Source organism: Strix uralensis, chromosome 1 (genome assembly GCF_047716275.1).
Source record: "Strix uralensis isolate ZFMK-TIS-50842 chromosome 1, bStrUra1, whole genome shotgun sequence".
NCBI classification, from domain to species: Eukaryota; Metazoa; Chordata; class Aves; order Strigiformes; family Strigidae; genus Strix; species Strix uralensis.
The window spans coordinates 2,094,196-2,105,223 of record NC_133972.1 but is presented as its reverse complement, the minus strand read 5'-3'; the positions used below and the strand labels follow the sequence as shown (position 1 = coordinate 2,105,223).

The following is an 11,028-nucleotide window of genomic DNA, read 5'->3' as shown; positions in this document are numbered from 1 at the left end:
AAGCCGAGAGGAGAAGGGAGTGGTTGCAGGATGTGATCTATCCGCTGCCTCTTTTTCTGGGGTAAAAGTACTGTGAGCTTCTCCTCTGCCATTCTGGCAGCAATCTTGTAACTCATGTGTACTTGTTCACCAAGGTAGATTTTTAGATGCTCTTGTACCTACAAGATGAGGGAGAAAATATTTATTTCCCAAGCTGTGCAGCTTTTTTGGTTGACATGCTTGAGGGCAGCAATAAATCCCTTTTCCTAGGGTCTTTTCCTTTGATCTAGCCACTGTCCCTTGTACTGGTCTCTGGCTCGAGATGTGGAGAGCTCTGCCTGATGAAGGCTGAGAGGATGCTTCACCCTTCACTTCCCCAGCTGTCTTCAGCGTTAACCTTGATGCTTTCATGTAACTTCTGAGCCCTTTGGTCCCTCCAGCAGGTCGTATCCTGAGCCTCCTTGGAGGGGTTGGTTCCTCACTGAGCCCCTGTACTCAGAGCACCCCAGTCTTCACCAGAGGTAAGTGTGGGAGAGAGAGGAGGAGCCTTGCAACTGGTGCCTCCAGGTGGTTAACCTGGTGTTGGGCTTCAGGGGAGGAACAGCTGTGGCACAGCTGCTGGTGGGGGTTGCCTGTGCCAGAGCCTGTTGTCCTGGAGGACATGGGGGGTTTGCGTTTGATCCTTGAGAAATGGCAAGTCCGGCAGAGCCGCCGTCCCACCGGCGCTGGCTTCCAGCCTCCTCCCCCCAAAATGAACCCAGACCAAGACCCTGAACGGCTGCAGTGTGCAATGCCAGGCTGTGATATTTTCTCACCAAAACCTCATTTTACCAGGGCATGGTTGTACCTTAAACTCAACCATTGGGTTTCATCCTCTTCACATCACAGATCACAGGATGGTTTGCGTTGGAAGGGACCTTAAAGACCCTCCAGTCCAACATCTCTGCCACGGGCAGGGACACCTTCCACTAGGCCAGGTTGCTCATCTCCCATCTCTCTGGTTTACCCAGCTGCTCTGCTCCAGCATGTTTACAGGACCTCTTGGTCCGGGCCACCTCCTGATTAAGTAAGGGCCATCCTCCGCGTTACGAATAGCAAGCAGAACCAGACCTTGGGCAACTTGCATTCAGGATGATTTGATAATTATTTTGATCGTTTACCTCTCTTGGGCTGTTTTAAATCTATCTTTCCTAGACTAGACTCTGAAATCCTTTCTGTTGTCATGAGTTTCATGTTGCAAGGTTCTCATTTTGGTTAAACTGCCAGGAAAACGCTCCCCAAACATTTCTGGGGTGTACCTGCTTCACAGCATCCAGCTGCCTCCACCCTGACAGTGTGAATCGCTGCGGCCAGGCTCTTCCTGCAGCGGCAAGTGATGGACTGTGATTTTTTTTTTTCTTCTTTTTTTTCTGAATCGGGTTTCGTTATGTTTTGAGGGACGCGTTTGCAATGGGGAAACGTCCCCTCTAGATGGCAGAAATGACAGCAGGAAAGTGCAGGGGGCCCGCGCTGCTGAGCAGCAAAACGCAGAGGTGCAGGACACGGCGCTGGCCTCAGTCGGGGGTTCTTGAGCCGCCGCGTGGGACCCACAGAGCTGTCACCAGATGGAAGTGCCCGGCCTGCTCAGCCCTCCTGCCGACACCCCGGGAGCTGCGCCGCTGCTAGCCCCGAGCCCAGCCTTCAGCTGCCCCTCTGGGAGAGGTGAGTGCTACCTGCGAACAGGGACAGGGCTTCAGCCCTGTGGCAGCACTTGGAAAATGGGGAGAGAGAAAAAAACAAAGTCATTTAGATCCCTTGTGTCGCCCCTTCCCTGGTGGTAACAGAGAGGGAAGCCCTAAATAACCCACCCTATACTGGGTGACCTGCTTTTAGCGGCTGCCGCTGTGTCTGACAGAGCGAAGCAGCGAACGCCTGGATGCCCAGCGCTAACGCGAGGCGACAGGGTGGCCGTCGGGATGGCGATGGGTGGCAGAGGGACCGGGAGCCGGGTTGCTGGAGCCGGGCTGGTCACCGAGCGGGCGGTAGGGCTGTTGGGCATCGCTTGCAAGTTGTTTTTGGCGGCTGTCGGCAGTGCCCCCTCTGTGTTTGGTGTTTTGGAAGGGCCACGCTGCACATCAAATCCCGTAACTGGGTGAGCGAAGGCACCTGTTGAAATGAGTTTAATTTCTGCATCCTCAGAAATGAGATGTCTACTTGATTAATTGCATTTGCAAACACAAATACCTTCCTAGATCCATATTTTTGGTACCGGCTTGTTGGGGATCCCACCATCCCTGGGCCAGGCAAGGACCTTGCTGAGCATCGCAGTTGCGGTGGCTGCTGAATTCAGGGTCCTACACAACCGCAAATGGTGTCTCCCAGTGCTTGATGGGGGGCTGGGGTCAAGGAAATAGACTGTGGCAAAGTGAGGGTACGGGAGTCTCCCTGCCAGGGATTTTCTGTGATTCAAGATGCTGGTCCTGGGGGACCACCTAGGAGATCTTCCAGGCAGGAAGGTGCTGAACATACCAACCAACAGGTTTGGGGCATTTTGGAGTGAAGGTGGGCAAGATGAAGGGCAAGAGGGAGCTAACGCTGTCAAATGTGGTTTTATTTAGCTATCCCAAAACCTTGTCACCTGGCTCCATGGGACTGTGGGGAAGAATTTCTCCCTGAGTATTTTTTCTTGGCATCTCAAGTGCTTTCGGAGGTAGTCCTGATTTTCAAGCTTTCTTCTGTGCAATTGCAAAAAGGCACCGCGGGGCAGAGCCAGCCTGGGAAATAATTGGGCAGCCAGCATGTAAAATAAACAACAACAAAAAAAAAGAAGCAAGAATAACCATGGTTTTCTTGCTGCCCCATCAGTGTCCAGCTTGGTCTGTGTGTGTGCTTCTGATCGCCAGCGCTGGGATTTAGCAGCCCAGGTGTGAAGGTGTGATGGGACGTGCTCACATTGGTGCACGGGGATGATGTGTGATGGGTAAGGCTGTGGCTACAGCGACCTGAGTGCTGTCAGAAGTTGTTATCAGGGGAGGAAAAAGCTTATTGCAAGCCAGCCTGGGTTCCTTGCATGTATTTAGGACCTTCCAGAGAGTTTGCTCAGCACATCAGCGGGGTTAGTGCTGCCTGGCCCCAGCTTGGGGGTCCAAGGCCACAAGTTACCAGCTTTTCTGGCAGAACCCACTTTTCTCCCGCTCTATCCAGCGCCTGCATTTCCATCAGTAGGCAGCAAACCTCTTCTAGGAAATCCTCCGGCAGCCTGCGTGGCCTCAAACAGGATCAGAGCGCCCTACTGCAGGGGGTTTGGGGTGTCATCCCTCTCCCTAGGGTCACCCTTCTGCGGTGGAGCCGTGGGCTGAGACCTGCCGGCGCTCCCCAACCCGCCGTGGTGCAAAACCTTCTGCCATCTCGCGAGCCGCTGAGTGTGCTGGAGCAGATGAAGAGTGTGCCCGCGGGAGCGGGAGGGAGGTGGGCTGGGTGGGCTGGGGATGGCTTTCCCTGGCTGAGGGATCCAGCCATTCTAGATTGTGGGCATTTTTTTTTTTTTTAGGGAGCTACAGCTGAGATTGGTCACTACCCTGATTGCCAGGTGATGTGGCCATGCTGATGCCCTTTTTGTGCTCTTCCACAGGACAGCAAGGTGACCACCACGTGCCAGCTGCTGCTGCCTTACGCTGAGACACCCACCAGCACCATCAACACCGACAACAGGTAGGTCCCATAAAACCACAGCTAATAACACTCGCTGGGGCTAATTGACCCTGGTGGGACCCAACCCAACCTGTGCCAGCACTCCTCAGCCAAGACATCACTCTTCCGAGGCTTCTTTTCCCTGACTGTGCTGATGCTTGAAAGCAAGATGTGGGGAAGTATCAAGTTTTCTCTCTAGCATAGGGTACTGGGGAGCATCCAGCTGGTACATGATGCTCCAAGGTGCTTGTAGGAGTATGAGTCCTGCTAGAGGAGGAGTTTGTATCAGCACTAGCATGGCCAGCAGGGACAGGGAAGGGATCTTACCCCTGTACTCGGCACTGGTGAGGCCACACCTCGATGAGTGGGTTCAGTTTTGGGCCCCTCACTCCAAAAAGGCCCTTGAATGACTCGAGCGTGTCCAGAGAAGGGCAACGGAGCTGGTGCAGGGTCTGGAGCACAGGTGTGATGGGGAGCGGCTGAGGGAACTGGGGGGGTTTAGTCTGGAGAAGAGGAGGCTGAGGGGAGACCTCATGGCCCTCTGCAACTCCCTGAAAGGAGGGTGCAGAGAGGGGGGATGAGTCTCTTGAGCCAAGGAACCAGCGGCAGGCCAAGAGGGAATGGCCTCAAGCTGCGCCAGGGCAGGGTCAGACTGGCTCTTAGGAAGGATTTCTTTGCAGAAGGGGTTGTTGGGCGTTGGAATGGGCTGCCCAGGGCAGGGGGGGAGTCCCCATCCCTGGAGGGGTTGAAGAGTCGGGTTGACCCAGCGCTGAGGGATCTGGTGGAGTTGGGAACGGTCAGGGTGAGGTTCATGGTTGGACCGGAGGAACTTCAAGGGCTTTTCCAACCCAGATGATTCTGTGATTCTCCAGCTCTGTCAGCTCTGCGAGGAAAAGGGCCGCCCTGGCAGCTGGACCAGGAGCCAGGATGTGCCTGCCTTGCTGGGCACTGTATTTGGGTCAGCCTCATCGACTGGATGTGCAACTATGTCATCCCTGGAGAGTGTGGGACACTGATCCATAAACCCGACTGGCTCTGGACAGGGTGGCATGTGCTGCGAGGAGCACTGTCTGGGGCAGAACACTGCAGCTCCCCGTTTCCTCCAAAAATGGGCAAAAAGAGGGGAATCCAGTACAGGCTCAGCTTGTTCTCACAATAGCAACTGTGACTCCACTTGTCCGGGATGTGGCTCCAGCCCTGTGAATAGCCATAAGCCATCTGCAATTCAGATTGTGTGCTTCGGCAATCGGTACAATCAGATGCTTGTGAAATCAGGGATGCATCCCCCTCCTGACAGCCTGATGCCTGATTTCTCTCTCCCCAGCCACAAAAGGAGGGAGGAACAGGATGTTTTTTTCCCGCTTTTACTTTCCCCATCCCAGCTGCCAGAGATTCGAGGAGGTGATAAAAAAAGAGGCAGAAAAGGCAAAATGCCAGTGCCCAGATTGAGCTCAAAGAATTCATATATTTTATTTCATTGCCCCATAGAGGGGATTATTTTAGTGAACCCACATGGGGAGGAGACCCCTGGGAGCTGGGACCAATGAGCGCAGGGAAGGACAGGGCGGCCGCCCCCCTGCCATCAGCTTTGCGGTGGCCAAGTCCTCAGTCCAGCATTAAGATATTGCAGATATTCCCTTGAAGCACTGGGGTTTCTTCTCCTGTTTGCTATCAGGCAAGTCTTGCTGATGGAAAGCAAAGTGCCTACATGGTCCAGCCCCAAGGGGTGTCCCTGGCTTCCTATGGAAAGCCAGCACAGAGGTGATGGGGACTGAGCCCTGCTCTCCAAAAAGCCAAGTGTGATGCTCCAGTCACCCTTGTTAAAACCAGCAACATGCTGGCCTGGATATACGAGGTCTAGGATGAGGAAAAAGGGGAGGCTTATAATTTTTCCTGGTTGGAAGTGCAGGATACTTGAGTTGCATCCCTGCTTAAGGTGGTGGTCCCACAGGTGCCTCCCAGACTGGAGAGAGTAAAGCAACACCCGGATCCAGGTGGAGAGGGGACAGTGGTGTCACTGCCCACGCTGGTGGGGGAATTGCTCTCCCTGGGGAGCCATGGCCAGCATCCTTGGGGTGAGAGAGCTTGGCAGGCTGTTCCCCTGAGCGAGGAAGATGATCTCACGTGTTTCATTGATTTTGTATTTGATTGCCAATTATTACGGTAGTTTGACCTGCGGAGGCCAGCAAGCCACAAGGACTACAGTCATCTCGGCCACCACAGACATCCTTGTGGCTTCAAACCTGGGCTGAACATCCTTTCTGCTCCCTCCTCCCAGCCCCAGGCTCCCAAGTGCTGTCCACGCTCTGCCAGCATCCCTAGGGAGCAGCCCAACTCCATCACAGCAGCTTTTCCACATTTCATTTGCCTTTATATATATTTTTTTTCGAATGCACCACATTTGTTTTCACCCCATTTGCCCTCTGAAGCATGGGTGCTGCTGCTCCTTGGGGCCATCACACTGCAGCTTCACCCCATCGGCTTCAGGACCTGCTCCTAACCTGCAGACACCAGGGCTGGCAGGTAGGAGCAAAAATGAATCAGACAGCATGGCTGTGGTAGCATCTCTGGGCTCTTTGATCTTTTAATTGCTGAAATCTAAGCTGATTACCCTTGTCCTATCCGCCGTGGTCATAGGGAAGAAATTTCACTGGTCTTGCAGCACCTCTTGGTGTTTCTAAAGACAGGCACGACCTTCCTTCATGCCTTCTCATCATCTTGGCTGCAAATCTCCTGCCTCTCTGGTCCCTGGGTGCCTCTGAGAAGAGTTTGGCTCCGTTTTCTCTCCACCCTCCTATTAATAGTTGCCCTTGTCAATAAGGACTCCCCATCTCTTCTGGGCTGGTCAGACCCAGCTCAGCCTCCCCTAACACATCCCATTCGCCAGCCCTGACCATCTTGGTGGCCACCATCGGACCTTCTCCAGCTCCTCAGTGTGCTCCTCCACTGGATGCAGCATCCAAACACAAAGTCCCTGGAAGGATCAAAACACCGCCCAGAGCATCGCTCTGTTTTATCAGTGAGCTGTTAACACCCGATCTCAACCCAGTCTTCCCATCACCTTTGTGCCCCTGATGCATTTTATTTAAGACCCTGTTTCCTTCCTCTCTCGTAGGAACCTCACGCCAGGCAATAGCATAACGGTGTTGACAAGGCAAAACTGAGATCTCTCCTGTCCCCAGGTCTGTTGTCCTGCCCTAGGAGGAAAACAAAGTCTCCTGGTCCTCTGCAGTGGTAGGATGAAGCCTTCTGGGAGCTTGCAGAGGAGCAGAAGCTTCACCCTGTGCCACTGCACACAGGAGCCGTGGCTCTGGAAGGGACAATGATGGCATTGAGCGCGGGTGCTGAAACGCTGCCCTATTGTGCCTGGCAGAGAGATGCCCGGGAATAATCGCCTCCTCCTTGGCTTTGTTGCAGGGCTGCGGCCGGTTGGGCTGCAGAGCTTTTCCACCCTCGAAGGTCTCCGGTTATGCGGTGAAGACTCGCAGCTCAGGCACACCTTTTTTTCCTGGCTGTGAAAGGTAAGGCTCGTCTAATCACTTCCTTACCGATGTGTGACTCTGGAGGGGGTATCACTGCTTGGGAGGAAGATGTGGATTTGGGGACAAAAGGATGCTCTGTTCCTCATCCTGGGGGGCCATGCCACTCTTTCATTGATCTTTGTCATATATTTTGTATATATTTTTTTATATATTACATATATTATATATATATAAAGTCAGAATCAAGAGCCATGCAAATTGTCTGTCGTCTTTTTATGCCCATAAAATGTTTCATATTAAATACATGCTTAAGCCACAGAGATCCAACTTGGGGTCTGGGCAATCCCTTAAAATTTAGAGCCAGGGTTTTGCTCGAAACTGTTTCAAACAAGGCTGAATGAGACTTTGCTCCGGGTCCAAAACAGTGATTCTGAGATATTTTAGAAGCATATTTAAAGATGTTTTCAAGCTGGGCACCTACAAAAGGATTTCCCTAAATGGTTTCTGGTGAGGGTGTTTTCCTTGCCCAAAATCTGCTTGAAAACCTCCAATTTGGGCTGATGTTTTGGTTTGTGACCGTGTCAAGGGCAGCACCAGCTGCAGAAGCAAGTGCTGCGGCGATGCCTCCCTTCTCCCTCCTCCTCCACCCCCAGAGCATCCTATGAGCTAATTTCCTCTTGAGAACCCCTCCTGGGAAGGCATCCCCCCTGCACGGTCAACCAGTCTGTTTCCCAGCTTGTTCCTCCCCTAAATTGAAAAAAATAGGAGGATGAAAACTTGGCTGCCCCATCCCAGCTGTGCTGGGGAGCAAGAATATCCCTCCTCCTTAAACCCGGGGAAAAACAAGTTATTTTGAGGAGTTTCACATGGCGGGTGCTACTTAAGAAATGCCCAGGGACGTGAACTTCGGTCCCTGTAAGATGAGGAGATTTGAAGAACCACCAGATTTTAAAGCTTTAGAGCCATCTTCATACTGGATTTGCTAAGTTTTGGAGGGTTTCTTGAATTGCAGCAAGCAAAACCTTGCTGATTTGGACTCCTGGAAGCCAAATCTTACCTCGTAGCACGGGGCCTTTAAGGAAAACATCAATTATTGTGAGATCATCCATAAAATCATGCGAGCTGGCAACGTGAAGGAACAGATAACGCGTGAAAGGTCGCGGCCTCCAGACGGACAATTATTTAATCCCTGCTTGTTGTGTACCCTGCTGGGTAACATCACCCCCCCCTCTTTGACTAGAGACCTGCATGAGGGGCAGAACCCTATGGCTGAGAGCAGGAGGGGCTGGGGGAGGAGGAAAATGTCCTCTCTGTCCTCTTCCAGCTGTTTTCCCTTCCAGCTGTTATCTCCAGATGTTTCCAGCTGCCCCCCCCCTGCCCTGCAAAATGGGGCTGGGAAGAGAGCAGAGGGATGAAGAGGGTCTGGGATGGGGCTGGTGGGGAATGCCGTGGCCAACATAAAATACTAAAAATGTGCTCAACAAGCACTGCTTTGGGCTGTTCCCTTTGACATAAAAATTGGGGGGGAAAAAGAGGTTTTTGATGCTGCTGCAGTATATCACTGCAGCTGTAAGGACGGGTCGCGTTTGTAGCCAGCTTTCCTTTCTGCTTCACCCCTGTTTGAACAGAAGGTCCAAACAAGAAGAAGCATTTCTTATCCCATGGCAGCACCTCCACTTTCCGCCTCCCCTCTCCTCCTCCAAGGAGCTGCTTTTTTTGCTATTATTAGCCCTAAACCCTTAGACTATTTGAATTATTTGTTTTTTCCCTAAGCATTGCTCTCAGCTCGTGAAACCATAGCTGCAATCTCAGCTTTTTTTCTGGACTTTTTTTTGGGTGCTTATAAAGGAACTTAAAAAAAGACAAAGAAATCTTTGGCGTCCCAGGGAACAATGGGTTTGCAGCGTTGGACTCGGAGGAGCTCTCCTGTCTCAGGAAGCTTCCCCGGTGGAGGTCTCCACGTCACTGTCTCCCGCCTGGTGCAGTGGGAAGAGAGCTCGTCTGGAAGGGTTGGGAGGGCAGGAAAAGCAGCGGCTGGGGAGCTCTGCCCGCGGCGGCAGGCAGGGACAGGGCGCTGCCTGCGGCTCTGCACACCCCAGCTCGAAAGGATGGGATGTTTTTGCAAACGACTGAGCCCAACGCTTCTCCGTATGTTACTTTTTGCTTTGTTCTTTTTTTCCTCCCTTCCACTTTATTTGGATATTTTGCTGGATGGTTTTAGCTTGGCTGATTCCCAGCACTTCACAGACCCCCTCCCTTTGCTTCAATCCACCTCTGCTCCCACCCCACTCTCCCCTGCTCTTAATTTTCTGCCCTTTCCCCATCATTTGGGTGCGGAATGCATTTGCTGCAACTTAACATTCATATATTGCCTTTTCTGCTGGTGGAAAGGGACATAACATCCCTATTTGGTGTCACTTTCTGCACACTTCATATCGGCATAAATCATCTCCCATCGCACAGGGCAGCGCAAATCCATCTCCAGGGAGTCTGGGATTAAACCACTGGTGTTTTGGCTTTTTCCTGATGGAAATCCCTATGTGCTCTGGGACCTTCTGGCCAGTCCCATCCCAAACCTCCTCCCCATCTCAGGCCACCAGAGGTGGGGAGAGGAAGATGCTTGGGGGTCTGGTTTTCCTGCTGGTCCTGCTCTTGGTCCCTTGAGTTACATTTCTGAGGCTTCTGCTCACATAGAAAATTTTGGGGTCTGCAGCCTGCTTGCTTTTGGAGCATCAGCTTAGGTGGTACATGCTCATGCACCAGAAGCTGGTCTTTAAAGACCAGCGCCTGCAGAAGACGTGGTTTTGCAGCTGGTGTCTCTAACCCGTGGACAAAAGGTCCATTGGTAAGTTTATGTTCTCTGTAAGATGCTTTTTGTATTGTGTTGGGTTTTAAATAATAACCAAGGATGCAGCACAATTTTCATCCTTGCCTCTCAAAGCACCTCACAAAGGGTCTTTTCTCCTGTGCAGCTGGGGAAACTGAGGCACAGGGAAAGCAGTGGCTCAGCAGCATCACCACCAGTGGGGGCTGAACCTCCTCCTTGGTGACCTCATCTTCTTGGCCCCCGGCCCCTCCTTGAGAGAGAACTGTCCTGTTGGCTACCAAACACACTGAAAGCTCCTCTGGGGTGGGATCTTCTCCAACCTGTATCCTCTATCAACACCTCTAGTTCTTTAAATGAATCTTGTTTAGAGATGCTGTTGATTTCCATCGTCTTTATCAGATCCATCCTCATTAAAACCCGAAGATATTCCTCGTGGTTGATGGGAGACCTCCAGGTCACTGGTTACAGTTGTAGCAAATTTAGTTGCAACCAGCATTTATCCAAAGGGATCCTGTAAGATTGGGGCTAAAGGACCTCTTGAGTCCTCCTGGTCCATGCTGTAGGGAAGCATTTCTCTCACCGACCCTGGGGGCTCCATCTCCTCCCATCCCAAAATGCCTTTTCCATCTATACCAAGCAAGGAGCTTGGCTTAATAAATGTATTTAAGCTGTGCTTAATGGGAGAGAGCCATGTCCCCTCCTGGCGGAGGGAAGCAAAGAGCACCTTGAGTCTCAGGAGGCCACAGGCACCTTCTCCCTTCACCCAAATTACCTTGAAATGCCACAGGAGGGCAATCTGTCCTCTGCCCAAAGCCTCCTTAAAAAGTTGGAGGAAGGAAATCCAAGTCACGGATGGGTGGGAATGGGGGAAAGGGGCATGTCACTGATGGGGAAATCTGTGCCTTGTACTTCTGCAAGCTATGAGAGCTATTTCTGAGACAATCCTTGGGTGTTGTCCAAGACTGAAATACCAGAAGATTTTTTTTCGGTGTGTGTCATAAGGAAACCCCTCCTTCCCCTGTAATGTACTGTAGACGTGGACCGCAGCGTTTGGCATGCGCTGTATTTCTG

At 52.1% G+C, this 11,028-nt stretch overlaps 1 protein-coding gene across 2 annotated transcripts in view; it reads left to right on the top strand.

The window, feature by feature from the left end:
• Positions 1–989: 989 nt before the first annotated feature.
• GJC2 (gap junction protein gamma 2) overlaps positions 990–11,028 on the top strand; it is a 38,765-nt gene continuing 28,726 nt past the window's right edge. The window contains exons 1-3 of one of the 2 annotated variants that reach the window (XM_074865527.1): positions 990–1,680; positions 3,590–3,669; positions 6,764–7,169. The gene's annotated coding sequence lies outside the window, so the exon portion shown is untranslated. Of the gene's footprint in view, positions 1,681–3,589; positions 3,670–6,763; positions 7,170–9,166; positions 9,279–11,028 lie in introns of those variants that run through there. The other variant, XM_074865716.1, reaches the window with a different exon arrangement.